Source organism: Zalophus californianus, chromosome 4, assembly GCF_009762305.2.
Source record: "Zalophus californianus isolate mZalCal1 chromosome 4, mZalCal1.pri.v2, whole genome shotgun sequence".
In the NCBI taxonomy this organism is placed as follows: Eukaryota; Metazoa; Chordata; class Mammalia; order Carnivora; family Otariidae; genus Zalophus; species Zalophus californianus.
In genome coordinates this window covers 128,026,887-128,047,958 of record NC_045598.1, presented here as the reverse complement: position 1 = coordinate 128,047,958, position 21,072 = coordinate 128,026,887, and the positions used below count along the sequence as shown (strand labels likewise).

Here is a 21,072-nt window from a genome sequence, read left to right as displayed (position 1 = left end):
GGCAATGGGACACGGTCTCAGATGCTCTCCTGTCCTCTGCCTTCGCTTTAGGCCAGGGGAACTTTCTACCTGCCACAGTGGAAAACAGGAACTGTTCTAAAACCTGAAAACAAACTGTTCTAAACCCAAATCCCAGAGCATTTCAGTAGGCTTTTCTCTGGGCATTTTTGAAGCATTTTAAGGAAAGTACTAAATGCCCAGCTACCTCTTCAGAACAGGTCTAAAGAAAAGCTCTGCCTCCTCATACGATATTTTTCAATCCCATCACATGACGTTCATATCTTTTGCTAACCAGGGTGAAGAGCCTTAGACCAGTTTAAATAGTGCAAACTGCACTTTGGTTAATGTTAGTTTTCTCAGTTCTTCGTGCTGACATTTCCAGTGTTGGGAAGTACTAATACTGCATTCTTTGCATTACCAGAGAGTTCCTCTTTCTCCATCTTCTGAAGGATAATCAACAGCTTGGGATGGGTGTTTCAGAACACAAACTGCTGCAGGAAGACCCTCTATGTTGCGCAGACAGTAGGTGCCTTTTGCCAGATGTGTCTCATTAAAGATAATGCCCTGGTAGAGCATTTCCAGTCCCAGTAAGTAGTAGAACCTGGCCTGTCTCAGGTCCACAGATACAGTTCATCTCCGTAAGCAAGCTGGATAAAGGTTACAGTTTCTCTTCTCGGAGGCCATCATTTTTCCAAATGGCATATCTGTTCCAGTAATATCGACAGAGCCAGGTCTCAGTGGTGAATTGCAGATAGATATCCCACTGAACAGCATCTATGGACAAGCCCCAGGATGGTTTGCCTTCTTTAATTTGGCTCTTGGTCAATCAAGAAGAGATATTATGTGCCACCCTCCCTATTAACAGCCAAGCTATTATTATCACCAGCTTCTGTAACCCCATCTCTTGGTATTGCCCCTGTTCCATACATCCCATCAACTATCCTATCAGTAGGTTGAGGAACACAGAGCCTGAGCACCCCGTAGGTGAGAGCAGATCTGAGTTGTAGGTCCAAAATGTGAGATGTTTGTTTCTTTGGTGGAGACTCTCTCCTGTCAATGCAATGCCTGCAATGATTTGATTATCATGGATTTTCAAAAGAGTTTCCGTATCAAAATTGGTCATGTCAATTTTCCACTTTAATTAATCCTGAACAGCACCCCTAGAATTTCTTGCAGCCTGATTTGAGGTACAGCACTGTTTCTCTCCTTTCTGCATATGACTCTAAACTTTAACACTTAAGGATCAGTTTCTCCTTTTGAACTTTCATCAGTCTCATCTTTGCAAGATGCCAAATCAGAATCTACTAATGTTGGTATCTCTTCAATAGCTGGATTTTCATCAGAGTCGAAGACATGTAAATCTAAGCCAGTGTTAGGAAACTCTTTTAACATCTTTGTCTTCTGTTTTGTCTCCTCATTTATTATCAATTTTACCTTTACTCGAATTCTTATTTATCCTTTTGTAATTTTTTTCCTTGAAACTGGCTTTAATTTTCCATATCTTTTAAGGCTCTGAGCATGGGAGTTTCCAGGCAATTCTTCAAAATCCTTTAGAACTTCTGTTTCTTTGAACTGGTAATCTTCAAACTCCTGAACAACCACAAATAAGCTATCAACTGATTTCAGACAATAGACCTGAGCCAGGCTTTCCACCAAAACGCCAAAACATCTCACTTCATTTCTGCAGTTTGCACGATGAGCAGTTTCTCTCTCACTTCATCTGCAGCTGTCTGTGCAAAACCAGTAGGTCGTGTGGCTCCACTTGTGACCTGGAAGTGCTCAGACTCACTTCTGAGACTACTTTCTGTCTTGAAGGTTCACATCCAAGAGTTGGTCAGTGGTTTCTTGAACATCAGACCTGCTGGCAGTTCTTCCAAGATCCCTAACTTTCCTGCCAACACAGACCCTTCCAGTTCCAGCCCCACAGGCCCATGCACCCCAATGCTATGTTTTCTCTTCTCTCTCAAGATGTTGCGTATAGAACTTTTTCAAAAAATTTATTAGCAAAATATTGAAACAGAGCAAAATTGAAAGAATTTTAGAGTGAATGCCAAAATACCCATCACCTAGATTCTAGCATCAACATTTTACTATACTTGCTTTTTCACATATTTATTCCTACATCAATACATTACATGTTTTTTGTATTTTAAAATAACTTTCAGACAAATGTATGTCCCCCTAGGTACTTCAGCCTTCCTGTCATTAACTAGAGTTCAATATTTGTTTTTTTTCTTTTGTTGTAAAATTTACATACAATGTAATGCGCAAATTTTTCTGAGTTCTGAAAAGTGCAAATACTTGTATAACCCACAGCCTGTCATTATAGAACATCACTATCATCCCAGAAAGATCTTTCATGCCCTTTCCAATTACTGATACTAATCCCACCCCAAGAAAACCACTGTTCAAATTTTCTTCCATCATTGACTGATTTTGATTGTTTTAAAACTTCATAAAAATTAAATAATATAGTATGTACAATTTTTGTCTGGCTTCTTTTGCTCAACATAATGTTTTTGAGATTTAATCATACTGTTGCTTGACAATGTTGATTCTTTTTATTGCTGAGTAGTATTCCATTATATGAATATGCTCTACCTTGTTTATCCATTCTCCCATTTTAGGATATCTGGGAAACATTCCACTTTGGGCTATTATGAATAAAGCTGATTTGAATATTTTTGTACAAGTCTTTTTATGTGCATATGTGCTTTTATTTCTCCTAAGTAAATACCTAGAGATGGGATTATTGGACCATCGGTTAATGTATATTTAGTTTTACAAGGAAATGCTAGATCTTTTGCCATAATACTTGTCATGTTTGACATTCCCAACAGTAATTTATGAGATTTCCAGTGGCTGAACATCCTTACTGAAATTTGGTATTGATAATCTTTCTAATTTTATTTGTTCTGATGTATGTGTAGTGGTATGTCTATGTAGTCTTAATTTGCATTACCCAGATGACTAACAATATTGGCCACATTTTTATGTGTCTGTTCATGTGTCTATTCAATTCAAGCTATTTTGTTTTTATTATTGAATTGTGGGAGTTCTTTATATACCTTGCATCCCAGTCCTTTGTCAGATACATGTTTTATAATACATATTTTCTTCAAATCTGTGGCATGCCTCTTCAGCTTATTTTTATTTATTTTTAAAGATTTTATTTATTTATTTACTTTAAAGAGAGAGCACAAGCAGGGGGAGGAACAAAGGGAGAGGAGCAGAGAGGGAGGGAGAGGAAGGTAGAAAGAATCTTAAGCAGATTCGATGCTGAGCACAGAGCCTGACATGGGCTCAATCTCACAACCCTGAGATCATGACCCTGAGATCATGACCTGAGCCGAAACCAAGAGTGGGACATTTAACCAGCTAAGCCACACAGGTACCCCATCTCTTCAGTTTATTAATAATGTCTTTTGTTAAGTAGTTTTTAATTGACACGTTGAACTAATCAATTTTTCTATTATGGTCGTTGCTTTACATTTCAGAACTTTGCTTTTCACAAATCACAAAGATACTATCCTATGTTTCCCTTTAAAAGCTTTATGGTTTTCTCCTTCATAATTATTCAGTTCAAAATATTTTGAAATTTCTTTGTTGATTTCTTCACTGAAGAAATGAGAAGGGTTTTCTATAATTTCCGTGATTTTCCGAGATGTTACATTGTTATTGATTTCCAATTTGTTATGTTCAGAAAACCTATCTTGTATGCTTTCAGTTCTTTTAAATATATTTCAGACTTGTTGGAAGATTCAACATATGATCTGTCTCAGTGAACATATCGGGTACACTTGAAAAGAATATGTATTATGCAACTAGTTATTGAGTGTAGTGTTCTATAAATATCATTTAGGTCAAGATGTTGATAGTTTGTTCAGATCCATCTATATATTTTTTTAAAATATTTACTTATTTATTTTAGAGGCAGGGGGAGGGACAGGTGGAGAGGGAGACAGAGAATCCTTAAGCAGACTCTGAGCTGAGCATGAAGCCAGACTCGGGGGTCTGTCCCAGGACCCTGAGATCCTGTCCTGAGCCTAAATCAAAAGTTGGCTCCTTAACAGACTGAACCACCCAGCCACCCACCCCAGATACATCTACATCTTTACTGAATTTCTTTAGTTCTATCAATTGCTGAAAAATAGTGTTAAAAAATCTTCATTATGATTATACAATTGTTTATTTCTCCCCTTGATTCTGTCATTATCTCATGAATTTTGAAGCTCTCATAAGAGAGAAAAAACATTTATGAATACTATGTCTTCCTGATGAACTGATTCTCTTGGCATTTTGAAAAGTCTCTCTTTATTTCCAGTGCTCTTAATTCCTTCTTGAAGATTGAATTTCAATGTGGTGTCATTTCACTTCAGCCTGAAGAATTCCCATTAACATCTCTCAAAAGGTATTTCTGCTGGTGATGAATCCTCTTTTTCTTAGCTACAGTTGCCTTTCTCTAGCCTTCCTCATTTTTGCTGGATATAGGATTTTGAGTTGTCAGATTTTTTTTCTGTTCTTTCAGAACTCTAAATATGTGTTCTGCTATCTTGTTAACTTATATAGAATGTATTGTTTTCTCTGGATCCTTTCAAGATTTTCTCTTTATTTTTTTTTATTTTCTTTTCCGATTCTCCCCCTTCATTTTTCCCTCTTTATATTTGATATTCAGTAATATTAATCTGATGAGCTGAAGTTTGGTTTTATTTTTATTTTTCCCATTTGGAGTTCCTTTATTTTTCAAAAGCAGCCTATTGAAGTATAATTGACATACAGTAAATCAGTGCATATTCAAGTATACATTTGGATACTCTTTGACATACATACTCCAGAAACCATCACACAATAAAAATAATGAATATGTCTGTTACCCCAGAAAGTTTCCTTCTGCCTCTGTAATTTCTCCCACCTTTCATCCCATTCACAGCCTCAGTGATCTCCTTCCTGATGGTATACATTATTTGTATTTCCCAGGATTTTGTATACTTTTTTTTTTTTGACAGAGAGAGAGAGAACATGAGTGGGGGGATGGAGGGAAGGGCAGAGGGAGAGGGAGAGAGAGAATCCTAAGCAGCTTCCATGCTTAACTCGGAGCCCAACATGGGGCTCCATCTCATGACCCTGAGATCATGACCTGAGATGAAATCCAGAGTCAGACACTTAACTGACTGAACCACCTAGGCGCCCCTGTATTGTCTAGCTCTTTCAGTTAGCATACCTATGTTGAGATTCATACGCTATTGTGTGTATTAATAGTTCAGTCCTTTTCATTGCTGAGGAGTAATATACCATAATGATAAAGCACATTATGTCTATCCATTCACCTCTTAATGGACATTTAGATTGTTTCCATTTGGGGGCCATTACAAATCAAGTTGCCATGAACATTCATATACAATCTTTTTATCTCTCTTGGGTAAATACTTAGGACTAGAATGGCTGGGTCACATGGCAGGTGTGTGTTTAACTTTTTAAGAAACTACTAAATTATTGGTATTTTCCAAACAGGTTTTAGATCTCACATTCTGGCCAGAAGTGATTGAGAGGTCCATTTACTCCACATCCTTACCAACATTTGATTTGGTTGGTCTTTCCTCATTTTAGTAATAAAAAAAAAAGAGCCTAATAGTATAGAGCTTAATGGGTTTATCACCAGTGTAATTTTGTGTATGAAAATTGATTTAAATAACTTGTCTGATTACAAAATTAGTGTTTTGTAGAAAATTTCTAAAATGTGGAACTATGCAAAAAATAAAATAAAAACACCTGTTATTGTGTCAGTTAGTCATAATGCTCGTTGAGTCTAGATTTTTTTCAATACTTACATACACTTGTTTTATTTTACTTTTTATTTTTTTTTAGAGAGGGAGAGAGACAGAGAAAGTGAGAGGGAGAAGGTGCAGAAGGAGAGGGAGAGAGATAATCTTAAGCAGGCTCCACACTCAGCACAGAGTCTGATGTGGAGCTCAATTCGTGACCCTGAGATCATGACCTGAGCCAAAACCAAGAGTTGGATGCTTAACTGACTGAGCCACCCAGGCGCCCCTCATACACTTGTTTTAAAAAAATGGATTCTGGTTCACACACTGTTTTCTTTTCTTTTTTTTTTTTTTAAAGATTTTATTTATTTATTAGAGAGCGAGCAAGAGAGAAACAGCATGAGAGGGGAGAGAGTCAGAGGGAGAAGCAGGCTCCCCACTGAGCAGGGAGCCCGATGTGGGACTCGATCCCAGGACCCCGGGATCATGACCTGAGCCGAAGGCAGTCGCTTAACCAACTGAGCCACCCAGGCGCCCCAACACACACTGTTTTCTAATCCACTATTTTTTTTTAAAGATTTTATTTATTTATTTGACAGAGAGACACAGTGAGAGAGGAAATACAAGCAGGGGGAGTGGGAGAGGGAGAAGCAGGCTTCCCGCTGAGCAGGGAGCCCAATGTGGGGCTCAATCCCAGGATCCTGGGATCATGACCTGAGCTGAAGGCAGACGCTTAATGACTGAGCCACCCAGGCGCCCCCTCTAATCCACTTTTTTTTCTTAATACTGAATCATGAGTTTTTGAAGTCATTAAAATTCTTCTACAATGTATCAATTTTAGTGACTATAAAGTTTTCATCAAATGCAATGCCGTACTTCATTTAATGTCTGCTATCTATTGTTGGATGCTTAGGTTCTTTCTAGGTTTTCACTTTGAATAAAAACCTGCACCTGGGTGGCTCAGTTGGTTAAGCGACTGCCTTCGGCTCAGGTCATGATCCTGGAGTCCCTGGATCGAGTCCCGCATTTGGCTCCCTGCTCAGCGGGGAGTCTGCTTCTCCCTCTGACCCTCCCCCCTCTCATGCTCTCTCTATCCCATTCTCTCTCTCAAATAAATAAATAAAATCTTTAAATAAATAAATAAATAAATAAATAAAACCTGGTAAGGTAAAATACATATAACATATAATATACTCTATTTTAACCACTTTTAACTGTACAATTTAGTGTTAACTAAGTACATTCACATTGTTGTAGAATCAATCTCCAGAATTTTTCATCTTGCAAAACTGTAACTCTATACCTATTAATTAACAACTATCCATTTCCTCCTCTCCCAGTCCCTGGCAACCATCATACTATTTGCTGATTTTTTTTTTTTTTTGAATCATGTTTTTGGGGTCATACCTAAAAATATTTACCTAACTGAAGATTTACAAAGATTTTCTCATAGAGTTTTCCTTGAAGTTTTGTAGAGTTCAATTTTACATTTAGGTCTATGATCTATTTTGAGCCAATTTTTCAATATGGTAGAAAGATATGGATAACACTTCATTTTTATGTGTGGATATCTACCTGTTCCATTACCATATTAAAAGATTATCTTTTGTCCATTGAATTGCTTTTGCATTTTTGTGGAAATAAGTTATCCATTTATATATGGATATATTTCTGGACTCTTCAATCTATTCCTTTGATCTCTTTGTCTCTATGCCAGTATCATACTGTCTTGATTACTGTAGCTTTATAATAAGTATTAAATCAGAAAGCATTAGTCCTCCAACTTTATTCTTTTTCAAATTTATTTTTGCTGTTTTAGTTACTTACATTCCATATGGATTTGAGAGTCAATGTGTCAACTTATGCAAAATAATCTGCTGGGGTTTTGATTGGGATCGCATTGAATCTGTAAGTGAATTCAGGGAGAACTGACATCTTAACAGTATGGAGTCTTCTGACCATGAACACAGTGTATCTTTCCATGTGTTTAGGTCTTTCTTAATTTCTCACAGCAACATCTTTTTCCTTTTCAGAGTAGTATAACTCAGAATGGTAATGTCAGGCACTATTCCTAGCTCTGTGTGAGTACCAGGCACTGTTAACTCCAAATCCTTTCTGATCATTTTTTCTATGGCCTCACATGGTCTCCTTGCCTCATACATGCACCTATCAGTTCTCTGCTCACCCTAAAGAGGATCCTCTGCAATCTCCAGGAATCTCTCTCTGTAACTCTTCCCTCTTTAATATTCTGTCTTACAAACTCTAACTCTTTTGTCCTCCTCAGACTCTCAGCTCTGTCTCATCAACTCAGGGAGATGGTGCAACTGGGTTCGTTTTCCATTCAGTGTAGTCTGGAAACTCTCTTAAGGCAGTAAGCTGGAGCAATCATAGTACTAACCTTATTTCCCATCTCTAGGCATCACTGTCCTTTATTGTCTGATGTCCAGTGTCTTGAAAACTGTTGTTTCACGTATCTTATTTATTTTTTGTTGTTGTTGTTTCACATAGGAGGGTAAATCTGGCCCATGTTACTCCATATTGGCCAGAAGTGGAAGTCACCACCATTATTTTATTTTTTATATATGTATTTTTTAAAAGATTTATTTATTTATTTTAGAGAGAGAGAATGTGAGGGGGGAGGGGCAGAAGGAGGGGGAGAAAAGCAGACTCCCCACTGAGTATGGAGCCCAACTGTGATCTCACCACCCTGAGATCATAACCTGAGACAAAATCAAGAGTTGGACGCTTATCCAACTAAGCCACCCAGGCGCCATGTACAACCATTATTTTTCACATATTTTTTTTCTCTCCTTTGCTTTTTCTGTTTTCCTTCTGGGACTCAATTACACTTATACGTTAGACATTTTTTATATTGTCTCACAAGTTCCTGAGGTGTTCATCCTTTTTCCCCCTTTTTCTCCTACTTCTTCAGATTAGACAAATTCTACTGATTTGTCTTCAAGTTTACTTGCCTTTTCTTCTGCCACCTCCATTTTGCTAAATCCATTCACTGAATTTTAACTTCAAATATTATATTTCATATTCTAGAATTTCCATTTAAACTTATTTCTTTGCTGAGAATTTCTATTTGTTCATCTGTTATGAGTACATTTTCCTTTACTTTATTCAGCATAGTTGTAAGATTCATTTTTAAATCCTGCCCATTGTTTCCAACATCTGGGTCATTTTGGGGCTCAGTCTTTCCTTGTCCTCTCTTCTTTTGAGAGTGGGTAACATTTTCCTATTCTTCCTTGCTGAGTAATTCAGTACTGTAGCCTCACATCATGAATTCTATAATTTAGAGACTCTGAGTTCTGCTTTATTCCTTCAAAATAGTTTAATTTTGTTTTGATTAACTTGGTTGGTCTCTTACTGAACTCTGCTGCTTGGAGTCTGTTATACATATGCATGGATAATAAGGTTCGACCAGGGATCAAATAAAGCTTTGGAAAGCTTAAACACAGAATTAGAGGATTTCCCTCCCTTTCTCTCACCTTTTCAGGATTTCCTCCAAGACTCTCTAGTGTGTCTGGTAGCTCTGTTCTCACTTCTTCAGGACAGGAAAAGTATATGTTTTCTTTCATGATCTTAACCACTCAAAGTGGTGCCAACTTCAGACTGCTCTTAGGCTAAAACCATTTTGAAAAGGAGGGTCCCTTCTTCCAAATGCCATCTTCTCTCCCAAATCTGCCTGCTTTTATTCACTTATTAGTTAGTGAAGTAGTTGTTTCTCATATTTTGTAAGTGGAAAAGAAGTGGTGCCCCCAGTAATTTGTTTTTGAAGTTTTCTACATTCTCTCTTTTCTCCTGAAGATGTCCCTTTCTTTCACATTAAAACTGTTTTTAAGGAGTCCTTGGTTGCACTTTCTTTCTTAATAGTGACACACCGAAAGGCAGATTACAAGATCCACACTGGTGGCTGTACTTAGTGAGTGGTAGACTTTCCCTAAAGCTAACTTTGCCAAGACGTTTTCATTATTTTGATGGTGGACCCTCAAATGTGTATATCCACATGTCTTTTCTTTGGGGATGGTCAGTTATATTGTCAAATATCTTAGAAATCATTTTTATACCAAAAATCTTTCAATTGGGTGGCTGTCAATCATATAGACATACATCTTTAATACAATTCCTTCTTCAAATAAAATGCATATGCTTTATTTGTACTCTCTTGTGCTTTTCTCAGTGAACACTTGCCTATTGACTGAATTAAATATTTCAGCTTAAATGTAAAAAAAAAAGACAAGCAGAACTCCCTCAAATATTAAAAGTTTAAGTGCTGGATGGTGGCATCATATTTCAATCACCCTTTATTTTCACTTAGACTTTATTTCATCCCCAGTAAGAGAGGCTTCTTTGTCACATGTATTCTATGTTATAGACATCCAAAACTATTTATATTCTGTCAAACAGATCTTTCATGACTTTACACGGAATACACTTTCTTCTTAAAATGCCCTTTTGCTTTCTCTGTTTGGCTATAGAACTTCTACTTTCCCTCAATATCCAATATAGTGATCTCTTCTGTGAACACCTCTGACTTCTCCAGACATACACAGTATGACTTCTTCACCCTTTTTTTTTTAATTTTTTATTGTTATGTTAATCACCATATATTACATCATTAGTTTTTGATGTAGTGTTCCATGATTCATTGTGCATAACACCCAGTGTTCCACGCAGAATGTGCCCTCTTTAATACCCATCACCACGCTAACCCATCCCCCCACCCCCCTCCGCTCTAGAACCTTCAGTTTCTTTTTCAGAGTCCATCATCTCACCTGGTTCATCTCCCACTCTGACTTATTCCCCTTCATTCTTCACGTCCTACTATCTTCTTCTTCTTTTTATTTTCTTAACATATATTGCATTTTTGTTTCAGAAGTACAGATCTGTGATTCAACAGTCTTGTACAATTCACAGCGCTCACCATAGCACATACCCTCCCCAATGGCTATCACCCAGCCACTCCATCCCTCCCACCCCCCACCACTCCAGCAAACCTCAGTTTGTTTCCTGAGATTAAGAAGTCCTCATATCAGTAAGGTCATATGACACATGTCTTTCTCTGATTCACTTATTTCACTCAGCATAACACCCTCCAGTTCCATCCACGTCATTGGAAATGGCAAGATTTCATTCCTTTTGATGGCTGCATAATATTCCATTGTGTATATATACCACTTCTTCTTTATCCATTCATCTGTCGATGGACATCTTGGCTCTTTCCACAGTTTGGCTATTGTGGACAGTGCTTCTATAAACATTGGGGTGCACGTACCCCTTCGGATCCCTACATTTGTATCTTTGGGGTAAATACCCAGTAGTGCAATTGCTGGGTCGGAGGGTAGCTCTATTTTCAACTGTTTGAGGAACCTCCATACTGTTTTCCAGAGGGGTTGCACCAGCTTGCATTCCCACCAACAGCGTAGGAGGATTCCCCTTTCTCCGCATCCTCGCCAACATCTGTCATTTCCTGACTTGTTAATTTTAGCCATTCTGACTGATGTGAGGTGGAATCTCATTGAGGTGTTGATTTGGATTTCTCTGATGCCGAGTGATGTTGAGCATTTTTCATGTGTCTGTTGGCCACTTGGATGTCCTCTTTGGAAAAATGTCTGTTCATGTCTTCTGCCCATTTCTTGATTGGATCATTTGTTCTTTGGGTGTTGAGTTTGATAAGTTCTTTATAGATTTTGATACTAGTCCTTTATCTGATATGTTATTTGCAAATATTTTCTTCCATTGGGTTGTCTTTTGGTTTTGTGGACTGTTTCTTTTGCTGTGCAAAAGCTTTTTATCTTGATGAAAGCCCAATAGTTCATTTTCGCCCTTGCTTCCCTTGCCTTTGGCGATGTTTCCAGGAAGAAGTTGCTGCGGCTGAGGTCGAAGAGGTTGCTACCTGTGTTCTCCTTTAGGATTTTGATGGACTCCTGTCTCACGTTGAGGTCTTTCAACCATTTGGAGTCTATTTTTGTGTGTGGTGTAAGGAAATGGTCCAGTTTCATTCTTCTGCATGGGGCTGTCCAAATTTTCCAACACCATTTGTTGAAGAGACTGTCTTTTTTCCATTGGACATTCTTTCCTGCTTTCTCAAAGATGAGTTGACCATAGAGTTGAGGGTCCATTTCTGGGCTCTCTATTCTGTTCCATTGATCTATGTGTCTGTTTTTGTGCCAGTACCATACTGTCTTGATGATGACAGCTTTGTAATAGAGCTGGAAGTCCGGAATTGTGATGCCGCCAGCTTTGCTTTTCTTTTTCAAGATTCCTCTGGCTATTCGGGGTCTCTTCTGGTTCCATACAAATTTTAGGATTATTTGTTCCATTTCTTTGAAAAAAGTGGATGGTATTTGGATGGGGATTGCATTGAATGTGTAGATTGCTCTAGGTAGCATTGACATCTTCACAATGTTTGTTCTTTCAATCCATGAGCATGGAACGTTTTTCCATTTCTTTGTGTCTTCTTCAATTTCTTTCATGAGTATTTTATAAGTTTCTGAGTACAGATCCTTTGCCTCTTTGGTTAAATTTATTCCTAGGTATCTTATGGTTTTGGGTGCAATTGTAAATGGGATCGACTCCTTGATTTGTCTCTCTTCTGTCTTGTTGTTGGTGTATAGGAATGCCACTGCTTTCTATGCATTGATTTTATAGCCTGCCACTTTACTGAATTCTTGTATGAGTTCTAGCAGTTTTGGGGTGGAGTCTTTTGGGTTTTCCACATACAGTATCATATCATCTGCAAAGAGTGAGAGTTTGACTTCCTCTTTGCCGATTCAGATGCCTTTGATTTCTGTTTGTTGTCTGATTGCTGTGGCTAGGACTTCTAATACTATGTTGAATAGCGGTGGTGATAGTGGACATCCCTGCTGCGTTCCTGACCTTAGGGGAAAGCTCTCAGTTTTTCCCCATTGAGAATGATATTGGCTGTAGGTTTTTCATAGATGGCTTTTATGATACTGAGGTATGTACCCTCTATCCCTATACTCTGAAGAGTTTTGATCAAGAAAGGATGCTGGACTTTGTCAAATGCTTTTACTTCATCTATTAAGAGGATCATATGATTCTTGTTCTTTCTTTTGCTAATGTATTGTATCACGTTGATTGATTTGTGGATGTTGAACCAACCTTGCAGCCCAGGGATAAATCCCACTTGGTCATGGTGAATAATCCTTTTAATGTACTGTTGGATCCTATTGGCTAGTATTTTGGTGAGAATTTTTGCATCCATGTTCATCAAGGATATTGGTCAGTAATTCTCCTTTCTGATGGGGTCTTTGTCTGGTTTGGGGATCAAGGTAATGGTGGCCTCATAAAATGAGTTTGGAAGTTTTCCTTCCATTTCTATTTTTTGGAACAGTTTCAGGAGAATAGGTATTAATTCTTCTTTAAATGTTCGGTAGAATTCCCCTGGGAAGCCATCTGGCCCTGGATTTTTGATGACTGCCTCAATTTCCTTAGTGGTTATAGGTCTGTTCAGGTTTTCTATTTCTTCCTGGTTCAATTTTGGTAGTTGATACATCTCTAGGAATGCACCCATTTCTTCCAGGTTATCTAATTTGCTGGCATAGAGTTGCTCATAATATGTTCTTATAATTATTTGTAATTCTTTGGTGTTGGTTGTGATCTCTCCTCTTTCATGCATGATTTTGTTGATTTGGGTCATTTCTCTTTTCTTTTGGATCAGTCTGGCCAGGGGTTTATCAATCTTGTTAATTCTTTCAAAGAACCAGCTCCTAGTTTCGTTGATCTGTTCTACTGTTCTTTTGGTTTCTATTTCATTGATTTCTGCTCTGATCTTTATTATTTCTCTTCTCCTGCTGGGTTTAGGCTTTATTTGCTGTTCTTTCTCTAGTTCCTTTAGGTGTAGGGTTAGGTTGTGTATTTGAGACCTTTCTTGTTTCTTGAGAAAGGCTTGTATTGTTATATACTTTCCTCTCAGGACTGCCTTTGCTGTATCCCAAAGATTTTGAACAGTTGTGTTTTCATTTTCATTGGTTTCTATGAATTTTTTTAATTCTTCTTTAATTTCCTGGTTGATCCATTCATTCTTTAGTAGGATGCTCTTTAGCCTCCATGTATTTGAGTTCGTTCCAACTTTCCTCTTGTGATTGAGTTCCAGTTTCAAAGCACTGTGGTCTGAAAATATGCAGGGAATCATCCCAATCTTTTGGTACCGGTTGAGACCTGATTTGTGACCTAGGATGTGATCAATTCTGGAGACTGTTCCATGGGCACTAGAGAAGAAAGTGTATTCCGTTGCTTTGGGATGGAATGTTCTGAATATGTCTGTAAAGTCCATTTGGTCCAGTGTGTCATTTAAAGTCTTTATTTCCTTGTTGATCTTTTGCTTAGATGATCTGTCCATTTCAGTGAGGGTGGTGTTAAAGTCCCCCACTATTATTGTATTGTTGTCAATGTGTTTCTTTGCTTTTGTTATTAATTGCCTTAGATAATTGGCTGCTCCCATGTTGGGGGCAGAGATATTTACAATTGTTAGATGTTCTTGGTGGATAGACCCTTTAAGTAGGCTATAGTGTCCTTCTTCATCTCATATTACAGTCTTTGTTTTAAAATCTAATTTGTCTGATAGAAGGATTGCCACCCCAGCTTTCTTTTGGCGTCCATTAGCATGGTAAATGGTTTTCCACCCCCTCACTTTCAATCTGGTGGTGTCTTTGGCTCTAAAATGAGTCTCTTGCAGACAGCATATCGATGGGTCTTGTTTTTTAATCCAATCTGATAGCCTGTGTCTTTGATTGGGGAATTTAGCCCATTTACATTCAGGGTAACTAGTGAAAGGTATGAATTTAGTGCCATTGTATTGCCTGTAAGGTGACTGTTACTGTATATTGTCTGTGTTCCTTTCTGATCTATGCTGCTTTTAGGCTCTCTCTTTGCTTAGAGGGCCCCTTTCAATATTTCTTGGAGGGCTGGTTTCGTGTTTGCAAATTCCTTTAGTTTTTGTTTGTCCTGGAAGCTTTTTATCTCTCCTTCAATTTTCAATGGCAGCCTAGCTGGATATAGTATTCTTGGCTGCATATTTTTCTCGTTTAGTGCTCTGAAGATATCATACCAGTCCTTTCTGGCCTGCCAGGTCTCTGTGGATAGGTCTGTTGCCAATCTAATGTTTCTACCATTGTAGGTTGCATATCTCTTCTCCCAAGCTGCTTTCAGGATTTTCTCTTTGTCTCTGAGACTCGTAAGTTTTACTATTAGATGTCGGGGTGTTGACCTATTTTTATTGATTTTGAGAGGGGTTCTCTGTGCCTCCTGGATTTTGATGCCTGTTTCCTTCCCCACATTAGGGAAGTTTCTGCTATAATTTGCTCCAATATACCTTCTGCCCCTCTCTCTCTTTCTTCTTCTTCTGGGATCCCAATTATTCTAATGTTGTTTCATCTTATTGTATCACTTATCTCTCGAATTCTGCCCTCGTGATCCTGTAGTTGTTTCTCTCTCTTTTTCTCAGCCTCTTTATTTTCCATCATTTGGTCTTCTATATCGCTGATTCTCTCTTCTGCCTAATTTATCCTAGCAGTTAGTGCCCCCATTTTTGATTGCACCTCATTAATAGCCTTTTTGATTTCAATTTGGTTAGATTTTAGTTCTTTTATTGCTCCAGAAAGGGTTTCTCTAATAACTTCCACGCTTTTTTCAAGCCCAGCTAGTATCTTTAAAGTCATGATTCTCAACTCTAGGTCCAACATCGTACTAATGTCCGTATTGAGTAGGTCCCTGGCAGACGGTACTACCTCTTATTCTTTTTGCTGAGGTGATTTTTTTCGTCTTGTCATTTTGTCCAGAGGAGAATAGATGAATGAGAGAACAAAATGCTAACAGGTTAACAACGTCCCCAGCAAATATACTCTATACAATTTAAAAAGACCCTGAAACCATGGGAAAAGAAAGGGAAAGAAAGTAAAAAGAGAAAAAAAAAGAAGAAAAAGATAAAAACAAACAAAAACAGAACAAAACAAAAAAAAACAGAATATGATCAAATATGATCAGGCTAGTCAATAGATCAGTGCCACACACTAGATTTTGGCGTATTTTGGTTTGTTAGAAGAAAGTGCCTGCTAAAATTTTAAAGGAAGAAAGATTTATATATGTACCAAATAAGGGTTGATACAATGAAGGGACGGAAGATGACTGTAAAGATGAAAATTATAAAAGATTTTATAAAAGGAATTGATAAGATAAGAAGTTGTTTGAAAAAAGAAAGAAGAAGATTAAAAAAAAAGAAAAGAAAAAAAAGGGAGAGAATGTGATCAGGCAGGAGACTAGAACAAAGCCATACACTAGTGATTTAGGGTATATTTTGATCTGTTAGAAGAAACTGTATCTCAAAAATTTAAGGAGAGAACAACTTATACATATATGCCAAAAATAAGGGTAACTACTATGAAGGGATAAAATATGACTCTAAAAATGAAAAATAAAAAAATGTTTTTTTAAAAAACGGATTGATAAGATGTTGGTTGAAAAAGGGAAAAAGAAAAATTCAAAAAAAAAACTGTTAAAAAAATGAACTTTGAAAAACTAATGAATCATGGTAAAAAAGCCATGAATTCTATGTGCAGTATTCCCCTGGCGCTGGAGTTCTCCCGTTCTCCTTGATCGGTAAACTTGTTCTTGGCTTGCTGGCTGTTCGTGCTGATCTTTGGGGGAGGGGCCTGTTGCCGTGGTTCCCAAATGTCTTTGCCGGAGGCGGAATTGCCCCGCCCTTGTGAGTCCGGGCTAAGCAAGCTGCTGGGGTTTGCTCTCAGGAGCTTTTGTTCCCTGCAAGCTCTCGGTACAGCTTTGGAGGACCAGGGCGAAAATGGTGGCCTCCCCATCTCCGCCGGGAGGAGCCGAGATCTCGGGGCCCCGCTCCTCAGTGTGCCCCCAGAGAAAAGCAGTCAGTCACTCCCACCTCCCCTGTCTCCGGCCGCACTCCGTGCTCACCTGGCCTGTGACAGAGCGTTTCTATCTCTGGCACCCGACCCCGTGTGGAGTCTCCAACCCCAGCAGATCCCTGCGTTGCGCTTCCGCGCCGCTCCTCCCGGGGGAGGAAGGGGAGTCTCCCCGGCTCTGCCGCTTGTTGGGTCCCTGCTGGAGGCGCAGTGGCCTGACTGGGCCGCAGATCACAGTTTATGGCAACCCCGAGCTGAGAGCCCGCGCCTCGGCTCCGTCTCTGCAGCTGGCTTCCCCGCTCCGATACCTGGGAACTCTGCTGCACTCAGGCACCCCAAGTCTTTCTGTGACCCTGAGGGTCCTGAGACCACACTGTCCCACGAGGGTTCCACCTCCCGCTTAGCCACTGGAGCGACGTCCCTCAGTGGAGCCGACCTCTAAAAAGTTCCGATTTTGTGCTCCGAGGCTCTATCACTTGCTAGAAGCGGCAGATGGAGGCCCCCTCCCCTGCCGTCTATCCTCCCAAATATCGCCTCGGATTCACTTCTCCGCACGTCCTACCTTCCAGTAGGTGGTCGCTTCTCTATTCAGAGAGTTGTTGCTACTCTCTTCTTCGATCTCCTGTTGAGTTCGTAGGTGTTCAGAATGGTTTGATCCCTTTTCAGCTGAATTCCTGAGACCAGACGAAATCCAGGTCTCCTACTCCTCCTCCATCTTGCTCCGCTTGTCTTCTTCACCCTTTTTATGCTTAACAGAAGCAGTGCATCTACCTCTATTGAAATACTTACTGATTTCTGTTTCCATAACTTTGTTTATATGTCTCCCTTACTAGTTTGTGAATTCTATGTAGTCAGGGACTCAGACGATTTTATGAAAACATCTTACCAACTAACAGCATCACCACCGTTGACCAAAGCGGTCCACACCAATCACATTTGGTACTCTCTTATAAGAATCAGATTGCCCCAGATGAGAACTTATACTTTTATTATGGAGTAGCTTTTAGTTAAAAAAATACACACACACGTGTGTGTTCATGTGTGTACATATTAGTGTATCATTATCAGTATTTTAGGAGAGTATTAACTAAAGGTATTTTATATTCAAGTATTTAAAATTCTACGTTATGATAACTTAGAGAATCTCATCCTATAAACTCAAATGTATGCATTACCGGTAGCCCAGAGTCTGTTCTCCTTTTATCTACTATGATTTTTGCTGCGAAATTTAATATGAGAGTGATGGTTGTTTCTGTAGTGACTTTGCAATATGTTTCCATTTGGAAATACTGTGTATTCATGTGTGCAGGTGTCAGCTGGATAAATATTTAGAACAGCTTTTTAGGTATTATAGATTTTACACAATAATAGAGATGGAAACACTACTTATAAAATAATCTGTGGAAGCTTATCTTTCAATTATAAGTGACAAACCCCAGGCCTGGCATATAGAGTGAGACCTGAACAGTACTTTTTCCAGATCTTTGTGTTACTAAACTGTTTGCAGGAGAACCCAGCAGCTGTTGTGTGAATCTGATGAAGCATTAGGAAAAAATATTCTCTGAGTAAATTTAGCTTAAAATTCTATAGAATTTTTTGAGGATTGTGAAGATGCAATACCTCATCGCTATAAGAAATGTGACATGATAAAAAAACAAATGCTTTTACAGATGTAGTAAGTCTGCATTAAGCACGACTTCAGCCATCCTGGAATTAAATGCAAGAGAAATTATAAATGAATCTATCTTCACTTTAAATGTATCGAGTATAAGTTTCACAACACTCAAATGAAATACTTCTCTGAAAATAAGTGTGCCACTAATTTCCTGAGAATTTTTAAATTTTCTCACCCCAGATGTGAAGAAAATGAATATTTAAAACCATGAGAATATTTGCCTAGCCAGATGGAATCTGGAGAATCAAAGAAACAGGAAAAAAAGATAAAAGGTGATCAAAACAACTATAACATGGTGAAGTTTTGTACTGGTGAACCGGAGGCCGGATTGGGGGTGGTTAACCATGGCCGTGTCCTTGACTGCAACCCCCTTGAGACTGGAATGCACTGGCTGTGCACCGCTGAGTCGGGTGTGGGGAGGGTAGCTTTCTCCCATCAAGTCCCACAGGTAAGGACTTTGCAGTAGCCTATCATGGGACCTGAAAGATCTCATAAAATTTTGGCCTGAAGCTGGATTCCCCCAAATGTCAATCTAAATAATTGGTATTCAATTAAAATGTTCTCTTGTAAGGAATAGCTCCATCTGACCACATCTATGAAAAAAAAAGAGAGAGAGAATTCAAGGTGAGATAGGTGATTCAATAAGTTATACAGATCAGTTTATAGCCTGGTAGTTAATATTGAGCTAAGTAGATCATTACCATATTTTCAGATATTTGGTTTCAACTTTTAATTCAAATTCACTCATTTAAATATTAAAATAATAATAACCCCCACACAAAAATAGTCAATTGATCTCTGACAAAGGTGCAAGAACAATTCAATGGAAGAAGAATAGTCTTTTCATAATTGATACTGGTACAATTCCACATCCATATGCAAAAAGAAAAAAAATTAAAAATGAACCTGACACAGACCTTATACCTGTCATGGAAACTTATTCAAAATGGATTATAGACCTAAATATCAATTTAAAAATATAAAACTTCTAGAAGAAAACATAGGAGAAAACCTACAGAACCTAGGGGATTAGTTTGCTAGGGTAGCCAAAGCAAAATACCACAGACTGGGGGACTTAAATGACAGAAATTTATTTTCTCACAGTGCTGGAAGCTGGAAGTCCCAGAACAGGTATTGGTAGGTTTGGATTCTCCTGAAGCCTCTCTTTGGGTAGCAGATGGTTGTCTCCACACTGTGACTTCCTGTGGTTGTCTCTCTGTATGCATGTATCCCTAGTGTCTCTTCCTCTTCTTAGAAAGATGACAGTCACATTAGAGTAGGGCTCCAACCTAAAATCTAAAAAACTGACAATATCAATTGCTGGCAAGAGTGCAGAGCAATAGGAGCTCTTATTAATTTCTGCTGAGAATGCAAAATGATGCAGCCACTTTGAAGACCATTTGGCAGTTTCTTTCAAAGCTAAACATAGTTTTACCATAGGATCCAACAATTGTACCCCTAAGTATGTACCCAACTGATTTGAAAATTTATGTCCACAAAAAAACCTTTTCCAAATGTTTATAGCATCTTTATTCATAATTGCCAAAAACTAGAATTAAAATGTTCTTCAGTCCATTCAATGGAATACTATTTAATGATAAAAAGCAATCTGCTATCAAGCATGAAAAGACTTGGATGAATCTTAAATACATATTGCTCAGTGAAAAGGCCAGTCTAAAAAAGTTACATACTTTCCCAATTATATGATATTCTGGAAAAGTCAAAACTATAGAGACAGTAAATACATGAGGGGTTGGGCTTGGATCGGGGATGGGGAGGGTTGAATTAGTGAAGCACAGAAGATTTATTTAAGGCAGTGAAGCTATTCTTTATGGTATATAATGGTGGGCATATGATACTATGGGTTTGTCAAAACCTATTAGAACTTCACAGCCCAAAGAACAAACCTTAACTTATGCAGATTTTAGAAAATAATTTAGTTCAGAGATCTCAGAATGAAATGCAGATGCTGACAAACAATCTGACTGAATTGTTAAATGAATCAAACAAGGAGGCCATTAGACTGAGGTGGCTTTAATGCCTTAGCAGACCATGTAAGGAAACCAAAATCGAAGCCTGAAATGCCTCAAGGTTAAGGAATCAAAACCTAAGGACAACCAATCACAAATAGCCAACTAGGTTTTCCCAAATAAGGCAACTGCTTAAGCGACAGTCAATCAAATAATTTCCTTGCTTTGCTTCAGCCTCATCTCTAGACAAGTCTTTCCCCTGGCTCCTGTTGGTGGAGCACCTCCAACCATTTCCGGTTCGGCACTACCCAATTCCAATTGATTTTGCTCAAAGAAACTCTTAAAATGTTTAATAAGCCTCAGTTTAACAGTTGTGCAAATATATGACACAACCTCACTGGGGGGAATGAAAGGTATGAAACAAGCGAAACGGGGGAAAGGTGATGACCTGAATACCTTTGGAAATTAATGGTCTGTAGGCCCAAAGGCAAAGGGACAAAAGCACTGTACTCTAGTTAATAAAGTTATTTCACACAGGGATGCAGGTAATCAATTCTGAAACCTGAGTAGATACTTGAACAGATACTTCTCCAAAGAAGATATATGGGAGGCAATTCAACACATAAGGTGATGTTGAATGTCACTAGCTATAGGGGAAATGCACCACAGCACACACATTAGAATGGCCCAAATCAACGTTACTCACCAGGGGGGCCTGGTTGGCACAGTTGGTTAAACATCCGACTCAGGGTTTTAGCTCGGGTGAT

At 38.5% G+C, this 21,072-nt stretch overlaps 1 pseudogene; it reads right to left on the bottom strand.

The window, feature by feature from the left end:
• Positions 1–306: 306 nt before the first annotated feature.
• Positions 307–18,285, bottom strand: LOC113925810 (annotated as a pseudogene).
• Between the last annotated feature and the right edge of the window lie 2,787 nt (positions 18,286–21,072).